Consider the following 23,391-nt stretch of genomic DNA (forward strand, 5'->3'; position numbering starts at 1 on the left):
AAGTGCAAGAAAGGTTGACATAGAATGTTGCACACTAAAAATGCAAAAAACAGACATCTAAGTTTTATACAAGCACTAAAAATTTGACATGGAACATTGTACACTTAACGATGTAAAATCAAGAAGATGGTATCAACTATCACAAAAGTGTTACATTATTTCCGACAACACGCAGAGCTATACACACGACCGACTACAATGAGAAACCATGTCTCATTCACCGATGATGGATCTTGTTTGTCATTGTTGATACTGCCACATTCTATGCATTCACAACCACTCCTCTTGCATTCAACCATAACTTCCATAGTATAAATAACATTCAATTTTCATGAGGTAGCTAGTCCTTGGCATTGAAGTCATGCTTGTGACAAAAATCCCTCCCCTGCAGATACACACTCTCTTGATGACTTTGGGATTTTTCACTGGACAAATCTCTAAGGGCGGAGATGGCCTCACGTTCCTTGTCACCTAGCTCTTCTTTAGTATTCTCTTGTGCAAGTGGCGGGGTTGACTCTTCGTCGTCTCGGGTTGTTAAATCAATAAAATCCTTGGGAGCTTGTTGTTGTTCTTCCCTGGCTTCTTCAAGATTTGTCTGCACCTTCGTCATATCAAATCCTTGCGGGCCAGGTCCTACTAGAGATAGTAAAGATCTACTTGAAGTGTTTGATCTGCCTGCTAGGTTTAGGAACTTTGTATGATCAAATGGTTCGTTATCAGAGTTTGGCGTGGAGACTATTGGTACTTCTTGTTGGAGCATGATGTGATCTGGATCAAACTAGATAAAAATAGGATCTTCATGAAGTTCATGCTCTTGTAAGGCTTCTAGATCTGGTGCAATAGGCAATGGGATATCCTCTGGCATTGGCTCAGGTACAAATGTGACTTCAGGCATGGTGACCTCTTCTGTTTGAGTCAGAAGTGCTATCACTGATTGTGAAACTTTGTGGGAGGGGTGGTGAAGAGAGAGGTTCCACAACTTTAGCTGGTTCCATAAGCTTGGCTCTTCCAGCTTCTGTTGCTTTGATGAGCGTGTTTCTCTTCCAGCACTTCCAGTGCTTCCCGTTCTCTTGACCGTCCCTTTGCGTGCAAGATCTTCCAGAACATCCTTGAATAGGACATGTCGATGGTGGACATGTCTCTTTCTTGTTTCAAAAGATCTTGGACCTCAGCCAAGCGCTCTTCCCTAGACTTCAAAGAGGTCCTATCCTCTTTCTTCTTGGTGTGATGCTCCTTTTGGTCTTTCTTTGGGGGTTGGTGGCCTAGACCAATGCTGTGAAGATACTCCCGTAGTTCAGTCAGGTTGGTATGATCAGCTTTAATCTTTTCATATGCTCTATAGTAACCCTTCATATGCTCTGGAATGGTAGTAGATGTTTCATAATTTTCTGGGATTTCTAGCCCTTGTTCTTCACCCATACTTGATGATTCTTCTTCTTCAAAAATGTCTGCCTTGCCCTTTGCAGTTTTGGACCTCTTCTTTGCAGGTTTGGGCACAACTATTTGTGATAGGGGAGGTGGGAGTTCATCATCCATCCCTAAGGTAGGGTATATATATATATATATATATATATGTATATATCATAGTTACCAGGAGTTTCGGAAACGGTAGAAACGAGGACGGTCGGAAAGGGAGTTTCTGAGTTTCGGTCACTTAAGAAACTGCAAGAGACGGAGTTTCTTTTTAACAATAATATGTGTGTATATATATACATATATGCATATATATACCTTTATATGCATATATGTGTGTATATATTTACAACAGGGGTCAAGGTAGATGCTGTTAGTTGTAACTTGTGTCCACAAAACCAAACTTCATGTACAATGTCAAGGGCCAAGGGGCAGCCACACTTGAAAGATGAGCTCACCAAATCCCTGTAAAACAAGAGGGCATCCCACAAATCTCCGTGCCTTTGGTATGAGTGTGGGTAGCCCTTTGTGTTGGTTGTTGGCTTCTTGCTTCTCCTTCCCCTCCTGTTTCTCTCGATCCGAAGAAATCTGTGATATGCCTCTGAGATTGTTGTGCTCTTTGTCTTCTCATTAGATTATCTCTATGTCGATTTAGTTCAAGTAGAAATAGGCCCAAGCATCTTTGATCTTGGTATTGCATGACTCTGTCTAGAGGTCCAAAGCCTTCTTTAAATAGGCAATGGAAACGCCCACGGATCTCATAGTACATAGTGCAGTGGCATATGTAATGCAACTCTGTCTCCGGTTCTATTCCGCATAACTTGCAAATTCTGCTCTCAGGTGGAATTCCCCTAAATTTGCCAAATTCAATTTCCAGCTAGTGTAAGGATGTACGAATCTGACCAATAGCACATCTCAAACCATGAGATAGATGAGTATCCATGTAGCTCGGGCGAGTCATAAACCCATCTTCAAATAGCTGGAGAAAGTTTTCTCTGTAGAAAGCCATTTTCGTGCCCAATTCTTGTGTGGGCTCTACCCATGTCCTCTTGGTATCTAGCTGTATGAGATCTTGACGAATGATTTTATTGGTCTCCGTCTGTGTGATTGGCAATGATGGTGCATCAAGAGAGTATTGAAAGGGGGGTAATCTATCCATGATAAACCCATCTGCGCATACCAACATGTTGTATCACCCTTCATGGCTAATTGTCTGGAGGACTCAAGGGCCAGTCTAGTGTATTGGCATCTATTTGTATTCCATAGACTGTGTATAAAAGATACTGATCTGGTAAGAGCCTCAATCTCAGTGGGAGGGGGTGCTAACTCTGCTCTGATAATCGCATGCGGTACGGAAGCCTTGGCTCTAATCATCCGGGAGATCATAGATATCAAGGGTCTTTCCATTGACCTCCAGCTATCCTGATCCACAGATGGTCCCCATATCTAGACCCCGTAGAGCATAGCTGAAGTCACCAAGGTATCGAAGAGCCAAAGTTTTGTTCTTGGTTCCTGGAACTGAATCTGTGAACACATCCTCTCTAACCCTCCTAATGCCGCATACGCTCTAGACAATCTTGTATTTGCTGCTTTCTTCAAGGTGAACTTTGGTCCTGCAAATACCACCCCAAGATATGTATATGTATCTGTGTACTCTACTATGTCCTGACCATATGCAAATTTAGGTGCCGATCTCCTAACCCATTGTGGCGTAGTATTAAACACCATAACCTTGGTTTTACCCAGGTTCACAGACAATCCACTGTCCTCCGCAAATTTATGTAATGCATCTAACTGCTTTTGCATTCCATCTGGTGACTCTGCTATCAACACAATATCATCCGCATATAGTAACAAGGGATCCATGTCCCTGCTAGCTGAGCATCTCTATCGCCCTCTCTATCAATGTAATCTGACATCTCATCTATATACATACCAAATAGTGTAGGGGACAGTGGGCATCCCTATTTCACTCCAATAGTGGAGTGAACAGTGTCGGAGATCCCCTCCGGGGTACGTACATGACCAGTCACTGACCCGTACAATGCCATGATCCCCCATATAATCTCTTTGGGAACTCCTAAATCCTGCATCCTACTCATCAGTCTTGCCCTTGGCACAGTATCAAATGCTCTCCGGAAATCCACAAAGCAACAATACATCCGCTTCCCATTTGCTCTCCCCTCCTCAATGATGGCTCTGAGTGTAAGAATATGATCCAGTGTGGAAAAACCCCTCCTGAAACCGGCCTATCCTGTTGCCCTTACGCCCTCATCTTCTGCCCATCCACTCAGTCGTTGCTCGAGAATGGATGCATACAACCGTGTCAATGTGTGACCTACCATGATGGTACGGTAATTTCCGGGAATCATGGGGCCTCCCGACTTGAAAATGGGTACAATAGTAGATAGCCTCCAAGAATCGGGCAATCCTTCACACATGACACGATTAAACAACCGAGCAAGAACTTCTGACAATAGATCTTTGGCATGGATCAGGTGTTCTGCTACTAAACCATCATGATCATACGCTCTCCTAGTCTTCATCCTGTCAATTGCTTTCTTCACCATCTCCTTGGTGAAGAAGGTACTAGTGGCAGGGCGTGGCTCTATGGGATTTGGTTAAGGTGGCTGTCCAGGCACAATATATAAAGATGTTGCATATTGACCCCAAATTTCAGGAGAAGTAATCACTGGAGGTGGTGAATGCTCGTGAAAGAAACGCCAGGCCTCACTTGAGTCCTTACTCAAAAAAAGCTGATATAAATCGTGCTCTAGTTGGGCTAAGAAGGTCCGCTTCTTTCGTCGCACTAGACGTCGAAGAGCAATCCGAGATTGTCTATATGTAATGATCCCAAGTGTGAGCTCTCGCTAGATCTGGGCTCTCATCTCTCTGCATTCCTCGTCATACCAACTATTCTAGGGCATGTTCCCAGAGCCCCACTTCTGATCCGACTGAGTGTGTGGATATGCCTCTGTTGCTACACCATGCAGGATTTCTGTTAGCAGGGAAGTAATCTCTTCCACACTATATACTGGTTCAACTGCCCACATCCGATTGTAGATCTCCTCTACATAAACTGAATCAGTCTCTGGTGTGAAAGTATATCTTGTGTGTGTGATCCTCCGTTGGGTTTGAGAGGCACTGTACTGAAAGGAGACTGAAAAAGTCAAGAGAGCATGGTCCACTGCTAGTCCAACTGGTCTGGGTCCCACTTTAAAAACCCGAGTGCTAGACATAAAGCTCGGTGAGGTAATAATGTAATCCACTGTACTGGTCCCATGTCTGTGTGGAAAGCATGTGAATCCCCCAAACGAAGGGAAAGCCTCCAGACCATTAAGTATAGCCAAACCATGTATAGTCGTCATCTCCATGAGATATCTCCCATATTCAGTGTGTTCCTTGTCCTGTGATTGTCTGACAAGCCCCATCTAAGATACATCCACCTCTCTGAGCATTTCCTCTGAAGTATCATATAATACCGTTTGAGAGTTGGCCGTTTTGGCATTGAGATCCCCCAATAGGATAATGTCTCCATCTCTAGAGAACTCCCAAATGTCATTGTCCAAAATAGAGAAGGGGGACTGCCCTTTAGGTGAGGAGTAGACTGATGTAATGGGGGGAAAGTAACATATAGCAATATATAAAAATCTGTCCGTCTCAGCTCTCAATCTCACCCACATGTACCTTGCCTGTTCATCTTTCCGAACGATCTGTAATAGTGGTTTCAGTTCCTCTTTAAATAAGACTGCTACCCCTCCTGATCCACGGCTCCCACAAAGAGATCTAGCATCCGACCGGCAAGCCGTATCCCATATATAGCTAGTCACACGTGGCATTGACTGTCCCGAGACCTGATGTGTCCCCGAATAGAAAACAATGTCTCTATCCTTAAAGCTGTCTTCAAAGGCACTTACGTCCAGTCTATATGGTCCGTTACAGTTCCATGCCGCCATCCAAAGAGTGGTCCCATAGGTCTCACACCGTCATGCTGAGCGTTTTTCCAAAACAGATACTTTCCCACCTTCATAAAAGGCGATTTTCCCTTTCTCTCTTGTTGCTTTGATTTCCGGCATCAGCTCCTGCATGTGTGCTACTTGTGCTAATGTGAGATCATCTTCCAAAAATATCCCTGTTTTCTTAAGTGCTGGCCTATTTTTTACGAATTCCTTCCTAATCTCCAAAGTCGGGAAGCGTAGAATAAGTGCCATATCCTTAACATTTCCCTTCTCATCCACGCCTTTCTTTCCTACTCTCCAAGCACTTGTGTGCATAGGCTCTGAGATGCCCGTGCGCTATAAGAGTTCCTTCGTTTCTTCTTCTATATTTCCCTTATCCTTGATACCTGTAATACGGACATGCAAGGCTCTATGTTTCCTTTTCTGTTCTTCCTCGATGGTCATATTGATGATGGTAGAGGTCGGTGTGCTCACGGGCATCTGAGTCTTTCCTCTCTTCGCATCTTCAATCCATTTCTCTGCTTCGTCAACCTTCTCTTGAGTTTTAAAAAGGCATTCCGCCCATGAAGAGGCCGCTTTTGATTTCTGTTCTTCTCCTTCACGTAGAGTCTTCATCTGCTCTTTTACTTCTTCCAGCTCCTTTAGCATCGAGGGCTGAGTATCCTCTTCCTTATTTGACGCAAGCTTGTACGCTGCAAGTTCCCCTTTAAGTTCTTCAATCATTGCATCTTTTTCCCTCATGCACTTTTCCATGTTTGTTTTCCAGGATTCAAATTTTGCAACTACCTCATCAAGTCTCTTCTGCACAACACACTCCATAACATTTACTTATGCCTTTATTAGATTCCGTATTTCTATTTTCAGATATGAGCACTTCTCATCCTATATCCTCAGCAACTCTTTACCCAATTCTCTCTTCATGTTTACATACATAGAGTTTCTGTAACTCTCTGCATTTGCGTGCATCTCCTTCCTCATGTCATCCCTCATAAAGTTTATCTCTGATTTAATCATCATCTGTACCTTCTCCATCATTGCTTCCTCGTGTATTCTGGAAGTTTTCCCTAGACGCGAGGAGCCTGGTGAAAGCACGCTATCTCTATTCCTACACTTGAATGTCGCTTTCATTTTTTGCGGGGTGATGTAGATGTCTTCAGCAGCCGGTTCTCCCCCAGTGGATGGCTGCTCCATGAGCACCCGTCTGCAGCTGTGATGGCGCCCAGGAAAAAAATTCGGCAGCCCTTCGGGGTAGCGCGCTTGAGGGGATGGAGACCTGGTGTTGGCACCCCCTTTCGCGCGCGCTCCCCTGCTGACAGAGAGAGAGAGAGAGAGATTAAATGAAATGAGAGAGAGAGAGAGAGAGAGAGAGAGAGAGAGAGAGAGAGAGAGACCTTCAGCTGTAGTCCCCTGCCCGCTTCTTTCCTGCGTGCTCCCCTTTCCCCCGCTTCTGCTTCTTCCGCTCACACTCCTCCTTCCCCCTGCTTGCTTTTGCCTGTCGCGTCCTGGGTTGCACGCATCAATTTCCTGCACTTCTCCCTGCTTTGCGTGCAGGCCTCGCTTGCCTCCCCTTCACCTTCGCGCTGTTCTACTCTGTGGCTGTGCGCATTCTGCACTCTTCATCCCCTCTGCTGCGCAGGCTGATTGCTGTGCACACCTTCAACAGCCCTTCAACTCGTGTAGGTGGCTGCCTCGCAGGTGCACACCAGCTGCCTCAGGTCGCGCTGCCGGCTTTGCTTTGCCTCAGGTCGCGCTGCCTCAGAAGGGTTCCACAAGGCGCTGTTACTCCATCGCTGCATCAGGAGAGAGGGATGCGACTTTGGTCGTGACATGGGCGACCGTGCGCAATGAGTCGTGGCCATCTTGGTTGGCCCTTTTGTGGCTGGGCTAGAGGTGTTGGCCTGGGTTGGGCCCAGAGGGGTTGGTATAAGGGAAGTATGTGCCACTTCCCCCAACTTTCCAGCCCCGTTTTCAAGTGATTACTTGCGTCCCTTGTATTCGGCACTTTCTTATGAAATTGATCATGCGTTCGCGTCCCTCATTCTCGTGTCCCTCTTGCGTTCAGTTTTCAAGTTGAGTTCTTGTATGTGCGTTCGCTTGCCTGCAGGTCCCGTTTGCATCGCAGGTGAGCCGGCGCGGCCCCGTTTCCGCGACGCCCCGAACGAGGGCGTCACACTTGGTATCAGAGCTTCGGCTCGAGTCCCCGCCGACCCGACGTCGGCCCGCGGCCCGTGGTTGTCACCACGTTTTCGGCCCGTCTGCCTCGTTTTTCCACGTTTCCTCCGCGTTTTCGGCCCGTTTTGCCCCGTTTTACCACGTCCCTTGCGTAATTGCCCCGTTTTGCCCCTTTCCGTGCGTTTTCTCCACATTCCTCAAAGTTTTTCACCGTTTTGCCTCGTTTGACCCGCGTTTTGCCCCGTTTTGACGCGTTTCTCCACGTTTTTCAGCGTTTTACCTCGTTTTGCCCCGTCTTACACCGTTTGGGACCGGTTTTTCACCGTTTTGAGCCACGTTTTCGCAGTTTCATCGTTTTGGACCCGTTTTTCTCACTGTGTCATAGTTTTCAAAGTTTTTCAAGTTGTTTCTCGCAGTTTCCCAGTTTTTCGGTATTTTCTGATTTCTCCTCGGCTTCGGCCACAAGAACACCCCAATGGCGGGAAATCAAGAAGATGAAGAAGGATACAGGACGGAACCGGAACTGCATAGAGCCCCGAAGAAGAACAAAGAGAAAAAGTCGCGACAAGACCACCAAGAGTCAATGGAAGAAAGACTAGAGGCACGCATCATGGCCTCTGTAGAACACCAAATAAACATGATGTCCGCCAATCTGAGCGACCTACTGCAAACACAGCTAGGCCAGCGACATGAAGACCGCCCGGGGCCAAGCAATGTCAACACACGGCGAAACACACAAAGACGACCGCGGCCCAGGAGATTAGAGACAGTTGACGAAGATGAAGACGACCCGGATGACCGAAGTGAAGGGCGCTACTACAGCCCTGAGAGAAATCTAGAAGATGAAAACAGACTGGGAAAATTCAAACCCCTGCCCCCAGAGAAATACCGAGGCCACCGCACCTCACTGGCACTCAACAAGTGGTTCAGTGAGGTCGAAGACTACATGCAGTGGAACAACATAGGCAAACGCCGATGGGTGCAAGTGGCCAAAACCTTCCTGGCTGACGACGCCTATGTGTGGTTCTTCAGTGAACAACCTTCAAAGCACTGGGAGGACTGGGAGGACTTACAAAGAGACATGCTTAGCTATTTTGTGCCAGAGAATGAAGGAAACAAAGTCAGAGATTCGTGGCGCGATCTACACCAAGACGGCCCCATATCAGAGTACGTTGTCAAGTACCGCCGCCTGATGCTGCAACTCCCACTCATGCACACAACAAACAGGCTACATGGATTGCTGTACGGCCTTAAACCTTGGGCCCGTCGCGAGGTAGAGAAGCAGAATCCCAACACCTGGGAAGTAGCCGCCAACGTGGCCGAGAAGCTACGGGATACAAACTCAACCCAGGGTGTCATTACACACAACCCTCGCCCCAACAATTTTGCCCCCAATAATGGGCCTAACCCACCTGCCGGGCGAGGCCGCGAGTTTAGACCCAGTTACAGAAGCAATGGACCCCGCTTACCACCACGGAGCTTTTTGGCAAGCAATTCTTACAGCCCCACATCGAGTAGCTTCTCCTCCAATACTTACAAAAGCAACAACAACTACCCGCGCCCCGATCGTGTCTGGTGCCGTGACTGCAAGCTTGATCATGGTCCCTACTACCAGTGTGCACGCCAACGCAACCAAGCAGCATCCTCATCTAGCAGGGTCAACACCCTCCAGATAGAAGAACCACCTTCCCCCCCTCGAATAAGCGTCGAAGAACTGGCTAGTCCTGGGGCTAACCAGCAACCCCGGATTGGAGCAGTGTCCCTCCACCCGAAGTGTATGGCAGCAGCGATAACAGACATTCAGAACTTGTATGTTCAAGCAACAATCGGGTCCCAGAAGCAATGGATCATGGTAGACTCAGGTGCCACACACAACTTTCTGTCGCCACAATGTGCCGAGCGCCTGGGCCTACGTCTCACCACCGTCAACGAAACGACAGTAAAGTTTGCCCAAGGAAAGGATAACAATGTCAAGGCAGCGCGTCAGGTCAGGATCGAGTTGGGTGAATTCACATGTCGGCTGGATTTCATAGTGGCCCCAATGGACGATTTTGAGGCAATCATTGGTCTCTCCTTCAACGACAAGTACCTCATTGCTCTACTAGGCATGAAGGTGGACCAATTACTGCTAAATAATCAGGGCAAAGCAGTGACAGTACAAGGCGCCAGACTCACAACAAGTCAAGCTTTCACCCGCCAGGCGCGTATGCAAACCAACTCGTCTCCCATCAACCGGCAGGACCCGGCTCAGTTAGCAGCGATGAAAGGCAAACAAAAAGTTCTAGAACACTCCTCACCAAGACTCAATCTCATGAGTGCAAAGCAAGCAGAGCGGGCCCTCAAGAAAGGAGCTCAGGTTCACCTCTGCATAATGCAGGCAAAGGAGCAGCCCACAGCAAGGCTCAACTCCATCAGCATCGCGCAGGCCAAAGTGGGTGACCCCTCTCTGACCCCCATCCTTCAAAAGTACAAGGATGTCATGCCTCCAGAACTCCCCCCCGGCTTACCCCCTCCCCGTCAAATTCAACATGAAATTGACCTCATCCCAGGTAGCACTCCCCCGGCAAAGGCCCCCTACCGCATGAACGACACCGAGCTCAAAGAGCTCAAGAAGCAACTACAGGAATTGGAGGATCAAGGTTTCATCCGGCCCAACAGCTCTCCTTTTGGGGCCCCAGTGTTGTTCGTCAAGAAGAAAGATGGCTCGATGCGGCTATGTGTGGATTATCGGGCCCTAAACAAAATAACTATCAAAAACAAGTACCCAGTCCCGCTGATGGAAGACCTCCTAGACAGATTACAGGGCGCCAAGTACTTCACGCGCATCGATCTACGCTCAGGCTATCACCAAGTCCGCATCGCCCTCAAAGACATTGCGAAGACCGCCTTCCGCACACGCTACGGCTCGTGGGAATGGCTTGTGCTGGGTTTTGGTCTCACTGGCGGCCCTGGCACGTTCTGCAGAATCATACATGACAGTTTCAGGGACATGATAGATGATTTCCTCATCACATACATTGATGACCTTGTGATTTACAACAAGACCCTGGAAGAGCACCAGCAGCATGTGGCCGCAGTACTCCAACGTCTCCGCGAACACCAACTCTATGCCAAGCTGGAGAAGTGTGAGTTTGCTGTGCAGAAAATCGAGTTCTTGGGCTTCATCGTCACATCCGAAGGCATTATGGTGGACCCTAAGAAAGTTGACGCTGTCATCAAGTGGGCCCCACCAACATCCATCAAAGAAGTCCGAGAATTTGTGGGTTTCTGCCAGTACACCCGCCGATTCATACGCGACTTCAGCAAGATTGCGGCCCCACTTACAGAAATCACAAAAGGCCACAAACCTTTCCAATGGACACCCAGAGAAGAAGAAGCTTTTGAGAACCTGAAGATTGCCATGTGTAGTACCCCTGTCCTCCGACTGCCCGACTTCACAAAATCCTTTGAAGTACACACAGATGCATCAGATGGTGCCATTGGCGGCGTCCTCATGCAGGAACAACAACCCATCGCCTATGAATCTCACAAGTTCACCGATGTAGAGACAAGATGGACTACACATGAGAAGGAAATGCTCGCTGTCGTCCACTGCCTCCGAAAGTGGCGACACTATGTCCAAGACAAGCACACAAAGGTCTACACAGATAACATCTCACTCAAGTACTTCCAGACCCAACCAAAACTCACCCCCAAGCAAGCCAGGTGGCAAGATACACTGGCCGAATATGACATCGAGATCATCCATAAACCGGGCTCCACAAATGTCATGCCCGATGCACTCAGCAGAATGCCTACTCTCAATGCTATCTCCTCAGCAACCAGCACGCTACGCCAGCGCATCCTCGACGCTCAGAAAGCGGATCCGGCTGTCCTCCGCATGCTCCACGACCACATTTCTGGTAAAGCAGCAGTGGGTCTCTTTGAAGTCAGAGACAACCTCTTCTATGCGCATGGAAAAATCTACATTCCCAATGACCCAGAGCTCAAGAAAGATCTCATGTGGGAGGCTCATGACTGCAAACTAGCTAGACATGGGGGCCAGAAAAGATCTTATGACAAACTCCACCAACATTACATGTGGCCCAAAATGAAGGACGACGTAATCGACTACGTGCGTACCTGCCCAACCTGTCAACTAGTCAAAGCTCAACGAGTAAAGCCTGCTGGCCTCCTCCATCCCATGCCAACACCCTCCCGGCCTTGGGACATGGTAAGTATGGACTTCATCGTCGACCTCCCACCCTCCCACGGCCACACTACCATCATGGTGGTCGTCGACTACTTCACCAAGCAGGCTCACTTCATACCGGCAAAGCCTCCCGTCACAGCATACCAAGTAGCCAAACACTTCTTCGCCAAAGTCTTCAAATACCACGGCCTCCCCTTAGCCATAGTCTCTGATCGCGACACCCGCTTCCTCAGCGACCTCTGGCGCGAGCTGTTCAAGCTGCTAGGAACCCAGCTCCGCTTCTCCTCTGCCTACCACCCAGAAACCGATGGCCAGACAGAAAGAGTCAACCAAGGCATTGAAGACTACATACGCAGCTACGTCAAAGCCGATCAGAAAGACTGGTCCGAATACATGGATGTCCTGGAATTCCACTACAACAACTCCATCCACAGCAGCACGGGCTACACCCCCTTCGAGCTCTCCACAGGTAAAGAAGTAATCACACCCCTGGCACTGGCAACCGGCGACGTGCATGCCCAGGATCTGGAATGTGAAGAATTTCTGCAACAATGGCAAACCCGCATGCAAAGGGCCAAGCAAAGTCTCGAGCAAAGCAAAGTACGCATCGCCAAATACGCCAACCAAAAGCGCAGGCCTGCCGAACTCCTCCAAGAAGGTGACTTAGTCCTCGTCAGCTCCCAGAATATCACCCTCCCTCCAGGCCTCTCCCCCAAGTTCAACCACCGCTACTATGGGCCAAACAAAGTGCTGAAGTCATACAACGACATCACCTACAAGCTGGACCTCCCATCACACATCAACATCCACAACGCCTTCCAGGTAAGTCTACTCAAAAGGTTCGTGCCGGATCAGACCTATGGAAGAAGCCTCCCCGAATATGTAAAGGATGGCCCGCCAAATGAGCCGGAGGCCATCCTAAAGTCGCGCTTCAGGCGCCGGGGACAACTGTTCTATGTCAAATGGCGAAATCGCCCGATGACGGAATGCACTTGGGTACCTGAAGAAATCATGCTCCGACTTGGGAGACCCCTTGTGCTGCGCTTCTACAACATGCCAACTGAAGAGGAGGACAACCCACTAAATGACAACCACATAGAGTAGTCCTCCCTCCCACTTTGTAACTAGCATCACCCTAGGTAGCTAGACAATTTGGTGGCAACATCTAACTCCCCTCCTTGTAAATATCCGCCCCAAAACCTCGGCATCAATTTTTGTATCGGCACTCCTCAAAACCCCGGCTTGACGTGGGCGTCAAGCTCTCTCAACCCGGGGGCGTATATAAGGGAAGTATGTGCCACTTCCCCCAACTTTCCAGCCCCGTTTTCAAGTGATTACTTGCGTCCCTTGTATTCGGCACTTTCTTATGAAATTGATCATGCGTTCGCGTCCCTCATTCTCGTGTCCCTCTTGCGATCAGTTTTCAAGTTGAGTTCTTGTATGTGCGTTCGCTTGCCTGCAGGTCCCGTTTGCATCGCAGGTGAGCCGGCGCGGCCCCGTTTCCGCGACGCCCCGAACGAGGGCGTCACAGTTGGCCCTGGGCTTTTGTGGCCCTATGGCAAGTACCCTAACATGGCAGCATTGTGGGTCGCAGTCAGCCAACCCCCATATTCTCCTCTGCCGAGGTATGTGCCCCCCCCCCCTCGTTGATAATGAACACGGGGTCGCGTCGAGGGATCAACGGTGCCAATTGGATCCATCGCTGATCCAAAAGGGCGTGACCTAAAAGATTTAGCGCTCCTTCGCAGTGCTCGCTGTTCGAGCCCCAGACCTCACCCTCAGACTCCCACGCTCTATCCAACTCGCCTAACACGCATCCGTGCAGGTATGGCGAGTCCGCGCGTACATAAAGCCTGCCCCCCCCTGCTGCGGATATCCGACGGTCTCAAATCCACGCGATGCCGAAAGCACGCCCCTGTCGTAGATCCCTTGAACGTGACCCCGTGTCACTTATAAACGAGGCCCCCCCCCCCCCCCCCCCCACCAAAAAAACAAAAACAAAAACAAAAACCAATTTTTTTTCCTTTCTTATATTTTGTCCTTTTTTTGTTTTGTTTTCAAGGGGTCTTTTTTTTTGCTAGGGAGATGGATCGGGTTGCTCGAACCTAGTTGCTACATTATAGGGACTCTTCACCAATGTATACCCTATTGCACCCCCATTATGGGATAGATGAAGCTAGGTAGGATTGCATTTGGCATTTTATATTACCCACTGCATATAGTTATTTTCCCTAGTGCTTCATCCTTAGCTTTAGCTCCATATCATGTATTACTTTTATTGTATCTTTTTCTTTTACTTTATGATATGCAATGGACATAACACATTCGGATTTGGTCATCAATAGACTTTTCTACAACTTTCTTTCTTTCTTTCTCAAATGAGTACCAATGTATGCATCTTTGTTCACAAAGTGCAGTATAGGAAGCCTTACATGCTACACACACACACACAGAGGTGTTCCCGGTGAATATTTCTTGTCCTGAGTTTCCACCTCAATTTAGATCTAAAGGGGCTATTGAGCAGTTTGGTTCCATCTTTGGCACCCCCTTCTCCTTTTCTATTTTGATGGATACACCTATTTCCTTCATTAAGGTGGCAGCCTCTTCGAATAAACAATTTTGGTAGGATATTACCTTTGAGTGGAAGGGCATCATTCATACACAGAGGATTCTAGTCATTACACCTGTAACATTTAATGGCCTAATAACTTATGTGTAGCGGAAATTAGCATGAACATAGTGGGCATTTCATTAGAATAGATTCCTAATGAGAATTACAAGAGTGCTTGGGTGGAGAGAGCAACAAAAAGCATAACACCTAGTTAGATAGCATCAACAATACTTTCAAAAGAGAGAGAAATTAAGCTATTGACAACAGTTGAGGACCGGATTTGCATGGAGCCGGTCCCCCCTCCAAAAGGCTTTGTATTATGGTTTCTCCCATCAAGAGAGACATTGTACAATACAATTCTTTGCGTTCCTTCAAGACTAGCTAGTGCAATGAAGATGGAAGCTTCATGCACTAAGCAAAACACTTAATCAAACACAACTTGAATTATCCCCGTTCTCAGACCCAAGACCTCACACACCTTCGAAGATGGTGAGAGCTAGCAGGGTATGAGAGTAGATTGAGAGGAAGAAGGAGTATCTTACGAGAAAGATGTACATCTCCTCACATAATCACTCATATTAGCATAGCTTAGCTTAGTAATTAGCTTGGTAGAGAAGATGAGCATGCATTGAAGCTTGGCTCTTGGTTGGATTTGCATCCACATGCCAAGAGAGTGTTGATGTAGGCTTCTATCTCACAAGCTTGGAGTAGGTGATGAGCTCTCCATTAAAGCTTGGGAGGAGATAGAGTATTCTTTCTTCACACATGGTCAAGTGTGAGTGTGTGTGTGTGTGTGTCAATACCAAGCAAAAATCAGCCCCCCCTGTCTCTTGGGCGAGCCCTTCCTGCTAAATTGGTCTGGCTTTTGCCTCATTGGACCTCCCCAAGTCAAGCCAATGGGTGTTAAGCAGCATAAGTGATAGCCTTCTGACATGTGTCCCCCTTTCCCCTTTTGTGAGAGCTTTAGGTAATTAAATAATTAAACTAAACTCTCATTGGACCCCTTTGCCTCCTGGCCAATAGGAATCAGACAAGCCATTGGGCTCCTGAATGCTCATTGGACCCCTTGGGAGACTGCCCAATAGTCTTCTAGGAGACTTAATTCTCATTGGTTTCTTTTATTAAATGTTTTTAAATTAATTAAACTAGATTTACTCTAGCTTAATTCTCATTGGTCCACTTCAAGGGTCTTCCAATAGGAATTGGGCACCCCTTGTGGGCATCTGGCCTAGGGAGCTGACATGTGTCCCTAATTCCCTTTGTGTAAAGGGAGCCTGTGTGTGTGTGTGTGTGTGGCTTTCTCTCTCATCCCCTACTAAATGGGCTCGCCCCCTCCTTTGTAGGCTTTGAAGAAGACTTTTGTACACACACTAATCATCCAATTTTCCCTAGGGTTGACCTTTTGGACACAACCTTTGAATTTTGGAACCTTAGCATTTTGGAAGTCTTAATGGGCTGAACCTTAGGGTCTTTTTAGCCCATTGTTGCACATGGCTCTTTTGCAGATGGCCCCCCCTTTGGATCCCTATTTTCCCTCCTTTGGATCCCTACTGTGGCCGGTCTGCTAGCTTAACCAATATTCTAGCTTTTTCTCCCCTGGCCTTCCCCACATTAAATGATCAGTTTAATATGAGAAAATCATTTAGGAGAATTAGATATTGATTATTATGACATTACCTCTCTCTTGAAATCATAGTCGTCCTCGACTATGGTGTAGAGAAGATAAAGCATGTTCATGAGTCCTTTTCTTAGCGGGTAGAGGATCCCTATGTTACCCTACGACATCATTCCATAATGGATGACTAGTCCATTTGGCGCTTGAGAGCCTGAGGCTGCTGCAAGCATGTCTGCACATCAGTCCTATCAGTCTTCCATAGTAGAGTGACAAGCTCTACTTGGTGTTTGGGAGACGTCGTCTCCACAAACTTGATCTAAGCATGCATACTACTTCATTTTTGTGCACAAATAAATAAAAAGAGAGTCTTATAAGACAAAAATTTTGTTCATTTTTAACATTTTGTACATTTGCTTACTCTTGGGAAGCATTGTAAGCATTGACAAGGTTTAGATTATCCTTTAATTGTATGCCTTGCATCCATCTAGCATCTTCAAAAGGATAATTCTTAAACTTAATAAGATATCGTCGGATAGTCTTACCGCCTCTTAATACCTTGTCTTCATGTCGGAGAATGGACTCGGGCTGCAGGACCTCCTCTTGGTCCTCGATCTCCGGTGGGTCTTCAATAGTTGGTTCTTGAGGTGGCTCTCCTTTGTAAGGCTTTAATAGGCTCACATGAAAAGCATTGTGTATGAGCCAATGATTGGGCAACTTAAGTTGATAGGCCATGTCATTGATTGGCCTAAGAATCTGGAAGGGACCATAGTAACTTTTTGCTAGTTTAGCATAGTACTTTTGGTGGCCCATAGGATTCTTGCCCGTCGTGTGCCTTAATCGAGTCTTGGGAAACTTTAACAAGACCCAATCGTTTTCTTTAAAGGCTTGGGCTCTTCTGTGCTTGTCAGCAGCAGCCTTTTGCGTTTGCTGTGAGATAGAGATAGCATCTTTAATCTTTTGAAAAGATTCTTGTAGGTCTCGGCTATACTCATCTGCAGCGAAGATCTTCCCATGTACCTTAAGTAGCAAGGGACTTTTTGATCTTCCCTCAATTACCTCGAAAGGTGCTTTTCCCGTGGAAGTATATACATTGTTATTGTAAGCATATTCCACTAAGGGTAAGTACTTCTCCCATTGGGATCTTTGATCTACTTCCGTTACATAGGCTTTTAGTAGATCGAGAATTGTTAGGTTAGCTATTTCACTTTGGCAATCCATTTGTGGATGATAGGCCGAAGAGAAATTTAGCCTTGTCCCTAAACTCTCAAAGAGACCCTTCCAGAAATTACTGGTCATTCTAGGATCTCTATCCGACACTATGGACATTGGCAAGCCATGGTATTTGAAAATTTGTGAAATGAAGAGGGTTGCCATTTGATGGGCTTTGATAGTCTTTTTGACAGGTATAAAATGAGCTTGTTTACTGAACCTGTCTACTATCGTCCATATTCCCGTATTCCCATGGATAGACTTAGGCAATCCAAAGATAAAATCCATGGATATGCTCTCCCATGGTGAATTAGGGATTGGCAAGGGTTGAAGCAATCCAGGTTGCTTCCCTCTATCAAATTTTGTCTTTTGACATGCCACACATTTGGAAACATACTCTTGTATGTTCACTTTCATGGTAGGCCAATAGAAATATGTTTCAATTCCCTTTAAGGTAGACTGAATCCCTCTATGTCCCGCATACGGGGGAGCATGAGATTCATACATTACTTTCTCACGCAGGGAGTTAGTAACGCATAGTATATTGCCATAGAGAAGATAACCATCTTGTAAAGTAAATGGTTCTTCTTTCTTCCCTAATGTAAGGGTTGAAATCACATCTCTAAAATGGGGATCAATAGCATACTCATCTATCATTGAAGATAGATCATTGTGAGTTGCTATGGAAACCGCATTCACTCTCGGCCGTCTTGAGAGTGCATCGGCTACTTGATTATGCTTGCCAGCAATGTGAGCAATATGAAAATGAAATTGTGAAAGGAAATTTGCCCACCTCATTTGTTTATCGGAGAGCTTGGTCTGCGTCATGAAGTACTTAAGACTTTGGTGATCCGTTCGCAGAATGAAAGGGGTCCCCAATAAATAGTGCTTCCATGAGTCTAAGGCATGTAGAACTACAAGGAGCTCCTTTTCGTATATGCCTAAGGCTTGCTCAACAGGGTCGAGCCTTCGGCTCTCATAGCCTATGGCGTGCCCTTCTTGGAGCAAAACAGCTCCAAGGCAATCACCACAAGCATCACATTGGACCTCAAATGGTTTTGAGAGATCCGGTAGTGTAAGCACAGGTTGAGAGATAAGCTTTTCTTTAAGCTTTTCAAAAGCATTGTTCTCCTTAGCAGACCATGTATACCTAACGCTTTTCTTTGTTAGGTCATGTAATGGTCCCGCAATTTGTGAGAACTTTTCTTTGAAGCGTCTATAGTATGCGCACATACCTATAAAGCTTCTTAGTTCATGAAGATTCCTTGGTTTAGGCCATCCTTTTATTACCTCTAACTTGGATGGATCCATTTGGATGCCATCTTGAGAGATAATGTGACCTAAATACTGAATCTCTTGCAAGAAAAATTCACTTTTCTTTCGATTAACATAAAGTTTATTCTCTCTTAAAACTTGAAATATTACCTGGAGGTGTTGCTTGTGTTCCTCCAATGAATTAGAGTAGATGATAATATCATCAAAGAACACTCCATTGAAGGTTCGATGAGGCCTGAACAGCTTCTCCATCAAGCGGTTGAATGTGGCTGGTGCATTGGTCAAGCCAAAAGGCATGACAATGTATTCGTAAAGACCAAATGTAGTGCGAAACACGGTCTTTACAATGTCTTGATCAACTATCCTTATTTGATGATAGCCACTCTTTAGGTCAACCCTACTGAAGTAGGTCGATCCTTGTAGCTTATCAAATAGGTCTTCTACCCGTGGAACGGGAAACCTATTCTTGATAGTGATCCTATTTAGTGCTCTATAGTCGACACACATACGATATGTGCCGTCTTTCTTTTGCACTAATAGCACAGGTGAGCAACATGGAGATGAGCTAGGCCTAACCATGCCCTTCTCAACTAACTCATGCACTTGCTGCATAATCTCCTCTTGTTGAGCTTGAGAAACTCTATAAGGAGGTTTATTAGGCGGTGAACTTCCTGGAAGAAGTTCAATTGCATGGTCATCATTACCTCGTTTAGGAGGTAGCTCACAAGGGATGTCGTCAATAAAAACATCTTGAAACCCCTTGAGAAAATTGGATAACTCTAATTCCTTTTGGTTGCTTTTATTTTCGTTTGTTAAAGCATTAGGTTCATTTTGAGAATCTTTAACAAAAATCATGTACACGGAAATAGAGCTCTTTATTGACTTGTTGAAAGCTGGTGTATGTACAATGGGGATGGTGTTACCCATTTCCTTAGCATCTATATAAATGTCTTTTTCCCTGAACTTAAAGGAGATTCTCCTTTCAGGAAATTTAACATCGGCAGCCAGGCGGTCAAACCATGGTGCCCCTAGGATTACATCCTCATGCTTGAGAGGAGAGATAAAGAAGTCCTCTTTGTCCACATAGCCTTGGACATGAAGCCTCAATTTCCCAATTAAGGGAGTGACTGAAGCTTCTTGCCCCTTGAAGGCACTGTCTGCGGGTAGGACATCTCCCATCTCGTAGGATTGTATGCCTAGCTTGGTGGCTAACTCCATAGATATAAAATTGTGAGTAGAACCAGGGTCAAAGAGAATAAAAGCATCATGTTCTCTTACCTTTCCTCAAGCATGGCATAGAGGAGATCCTTTGTGGTGAGTTTGATGAGTCTCCTCCTCTTGGATTTCAACCAAGGAAGCTCTAGGAGGATCTTGGCGGTTGTTCTTTTGGGGACAAGCGCGGTACGCATGCCCTTGTTCGCCGCACTTGAAACACCGGTTATCCTTACGATAACGCTCAAGCTCTTCAGGAGAGAGTTTATTCTTACCTTTGTAAACTCCCTTCTCTTTAGCTTTGTTGGAGTTGCCCTTAGGAGACTTTTGGACATTGTCCTTCCCCTTAGGCTCATTGGAACCCTTGTTTTCCGGGGCTTATTATTTCTTTTTGCCCCCGTTTGGAAATTGATTCGAGAGGCGACCATAGTGTGGTGTATTACCGCCGATATGGTACGTGGTCTTTGGGAGTTGACATACTCCGCCATTTCTTCGGTTAAGCCCGCACAAAATTGTTGCTTTTGCTCTCCAAAATCCAACCTTTTGAAGACAGTGGCTTTGAGTTGTAGGTCCCAAAACTTGTCTACATATTTGTGGATGGATTCATTGGGAGAGAGCTTTAAGCTTCGCCATTCGGTGAGTACTTTGTCTTTGGCATCGGTGGCCAAAAATTGCTTCATAATGGAAGCTCTTAAAGCCTTCCATGTTCGTGGAGCTTCACCATTGGCTCGTAGGCTAGACCACCATTGTCTGGCGGACTTTTGAAAGTGCATAGCTACATGGCGTAGCTTAGAGGACTCCGTGAAGCCCTCATCTCCAAACGCCGCATCGAATTGCTGGATAAAGGCCAAGACTTTGTCCGTAGCACCAAAGGTACCATCATAGGTAAGGAAAGAGATGCTCTTCCCTCCCTCTTTGAATTTCTTCAACTTGGACGACCTCTTCCATGCGGCATAGGATTTCCTATGGCCTCTTCTTTTTGATGGTTCAAAGGTTGCACCATCACTTTCTTCAGAGGGTGAAGAATTTGAAGAAGGTGGAGAAGAGGGTGACCTCTTTCTCGCCTTTTTCTTGTCTTGATCTTTGTCATCTTCACCATAGTTTTCATAAGAGGAAGAGGATAAAGAAGATGGAGAAGAGGGTGTCCTCTTTCTCGCCTTTTTCTTCTCTTGCTTTTTATCATCCCTCTTTGAATTGTGGTGGGGAGAAGAATATGATGGTCTTCTCCGCTTTGGTGGTGATGGAGAGCGTTTAGCCCGCCGTCTTCGTGGAGCCATCTCCGTCGAGGTGGCGGGAGATTCGCTTCTTTCTCGTTCCTTCAGTGGAGGCTCTTGAGTTCTCCTTTGGGAAGGAGATGCATCATCAAGAAGTAAATTCTTGAGCCCTTCATAAGGATTCTCTTCTTCTTCCCGAATCGGAGAGAGACCTCTTTTGGTAGTCTCACAAGGAGGCTTCCTAGGTGTTCTCTCGTCATGGTGATTAGCTTGGAGAATCCCGTGAGCACGGAGCTGCCGTTGCACTTCACTTTGGAGAGATGGATTGCCCATGGCTTGTTGAAGCCTAGAAACAAGATAGTTAACAAGCATTGAAGCATCATTAGTAGCTTGCTCATGAGCAAAATCAAAGTTATCAACATTAATTTCACTCTCTTTACTATTGTCAGCCATTCTAACAACTTTTAGGTGTAAACTTTTTAGGTGTACTTTGGCACTTCAAGCCCTAGTTGCTACTCCTCTTTACCCCTTTAGAAAAAGCACTCAAGCTACTGTATCCGCGGCTCGAATACCATTAATTGCAAGGAATAGAAGAGAGGGTCTTTCGACACCAAAACAGCACCGGCTCCTGTCAAGCTTCTAATAGCTCAATAGTGGTTAAGCCGTAGGCAAGCCCCGTAGGACTCCACTGTTAAGACCATAACTCTCGACGGTGATGCCCCGTTAACTGCACGAAGGCAGGCGCACTGCAAGGCTGAAAAATCCCTATTCTACTTACTCACAGGCAATTAATAATACCAACCATTTGTAGCTAGCTTGAGGACCTCCCTTCTTGAGCAAGAAAAGAGAAACCTTGAGCTCTGATACCAATGTAACATTTAATGGCCTAATAACTTATGTGTAGCGGAAATTAGCATGAACATAGTGGGCATTTCATTAGAATAGATTCCTAATGAGAATTACAAGAGTGCTTGGGTGGAGAGAGCAACAAAAAGCATAACACCTAGTTAGATAGCATCAACAATACTTTCAAAAGAGAGAGAAATTAAGCTATTGACAACAGTTGAGGACCGGATTTGCATGGAGCCGGTCCCCCCTCCAAAAGGCTTTGTATTATGGTTTCTCCCATCAAGAGAGACATTGTACAATACAATTCTTTGCGTTCCTTCAAGACTAGCTAGTGCAATGAAGATGGAAGCTTCATGCACTAAGCAAAACACTTAATCAAACACAACTTGAATTATCCCCGTTCTCAGACCCAAGACCTCACACACCTTCGAAGATGGTGAGAGCTAGCAGGGTATGAGAGTAGATTGAGAGGAAGAAGGAGTATCTTACGAGAAAGATGTACATCTCCTCACATAATCACTCATATTAGCATAGCTTAGCTTAGTAATTAGCTTGGTAGAGAAGATGAGCATGCATTGAAGCTTGGCTCTTGGTTGGATTTGCATCCACATGCCAAGAGAGTGTTGATGTAGGCTTCTATCTCACAAGCTTGGAGTAGGTGATGAGCTCTCCATTAAAGCTTGGGAGGAGATAGAGTATTCTTTCTTCACACATGGTCAAGTGTGAGTGTGTGTGTGTGTGTGTCAATACCAAGCAAAAATCAGCCCCCCCTGTCTCTTGGGCGAGCCCTTCCTGCTAAATTGGTCTGGCTTTTGCCTCATTGGACCTCCCCAAGTCAAGCCAATGGGTGTTAAGCAGCATAAGTGATAGCCTTCTGACATGTGTCCCCCTTTCCCCTTTTGTGAGAGCTTTAGGTAATTAAATAATTAAACTAAACTCTCATTGGACCCCTTTGCCTCCTGGCCAATAGGAATCAGACAAGCCATTGGGCTCCTGAATGCTCATTGGACCCCTTGGGAGACTGCCCAATAGTCTTCTAAGAGACTTAATTCTCATTGGTTTCTTTTATTAAATGTTTTTAAATTAATTAAACTAGATTTACTCTAGCTTAATTCTCATTGGTCCACTTCAAGGGTCTTCCAATAGGAATTGGGCACCCTTGTGGGCATCTGGCCTAGGGAGCTGACATGTGTCCCTAATTCCCTTTGTGTAAAGGGAGCCTGTGTGTGTGTGTGTGTGTGGCTTTCTCTCTCATCCCCTACTAAATGGGCTCGCCCCCTCCTTTGTAGGCTTTGAAGAAGACTTTTGTACACACACTAATCATCCAATTTTCCCTAGGGTTGACCTTTTGGACACAACCTTTGAATTTTGGAACCTTAGCATTTTGGAAGTCTTAATGGGCTGAACCTTAGGGTCTTTTTAGCCCATTGTTGCACATGGCTCTTTTGCAGATGGGCCCCCCTTTGGATCCCTATTTTCCCTCCTTTGGATCCCTACTGTGGCCGGTCTGCTAGCTTAACCAATATTCTAGCTTTTTCTTCCCTGGCCTTCCCCACATTAAATGATCAGTTTAATATGAGAAAATCATTTAGGAGAATTAGATATTGATTATTATGACAACGCCCCAATCAACATCCCTGATGTTTGACATTTGGTTAAGGACTGCCCCA

General features: G+C 46.2%; 1 protein-coding gene across 1 annotated transcript in view; it reads left to right on the forward strand.

Moving 5' to 3' along the window:
* The first annotated feature begins 297 nt into the window (after window positions 1-297).
* The window catches only part of LOC147428326 (uncharacterized), a 28,120-nt gene continuing 5,026 nt past the window's right edge, over window positions 298-23,391 (forward strand). Inside the window, exon 1 of the mRNA XM_086496720.1 lies at window positions 298-645. The gene's annotated coding sequence lies outside the window, so the exon portion shown is untranslated. The remainder of the gene's footprint in view (window positions 646-23,391) is intronic.

This window comes from Adiantum capillus-veneris, chromosome 23, assembly GCF_014529385.1.
Source record: "Adiantum capillus-veneris isolate H3 chromosome 23, ASM1452938v2, whole genome shotgun sequence".
In the NCBI taxonomy this organism is placed as follows: Eukaryota; Viridiplantae; Streptophyta; class Polypodiopsida; order Polypodiales; family Pteridaceae; genus Adiantum; species Adiantum capillus-veneris.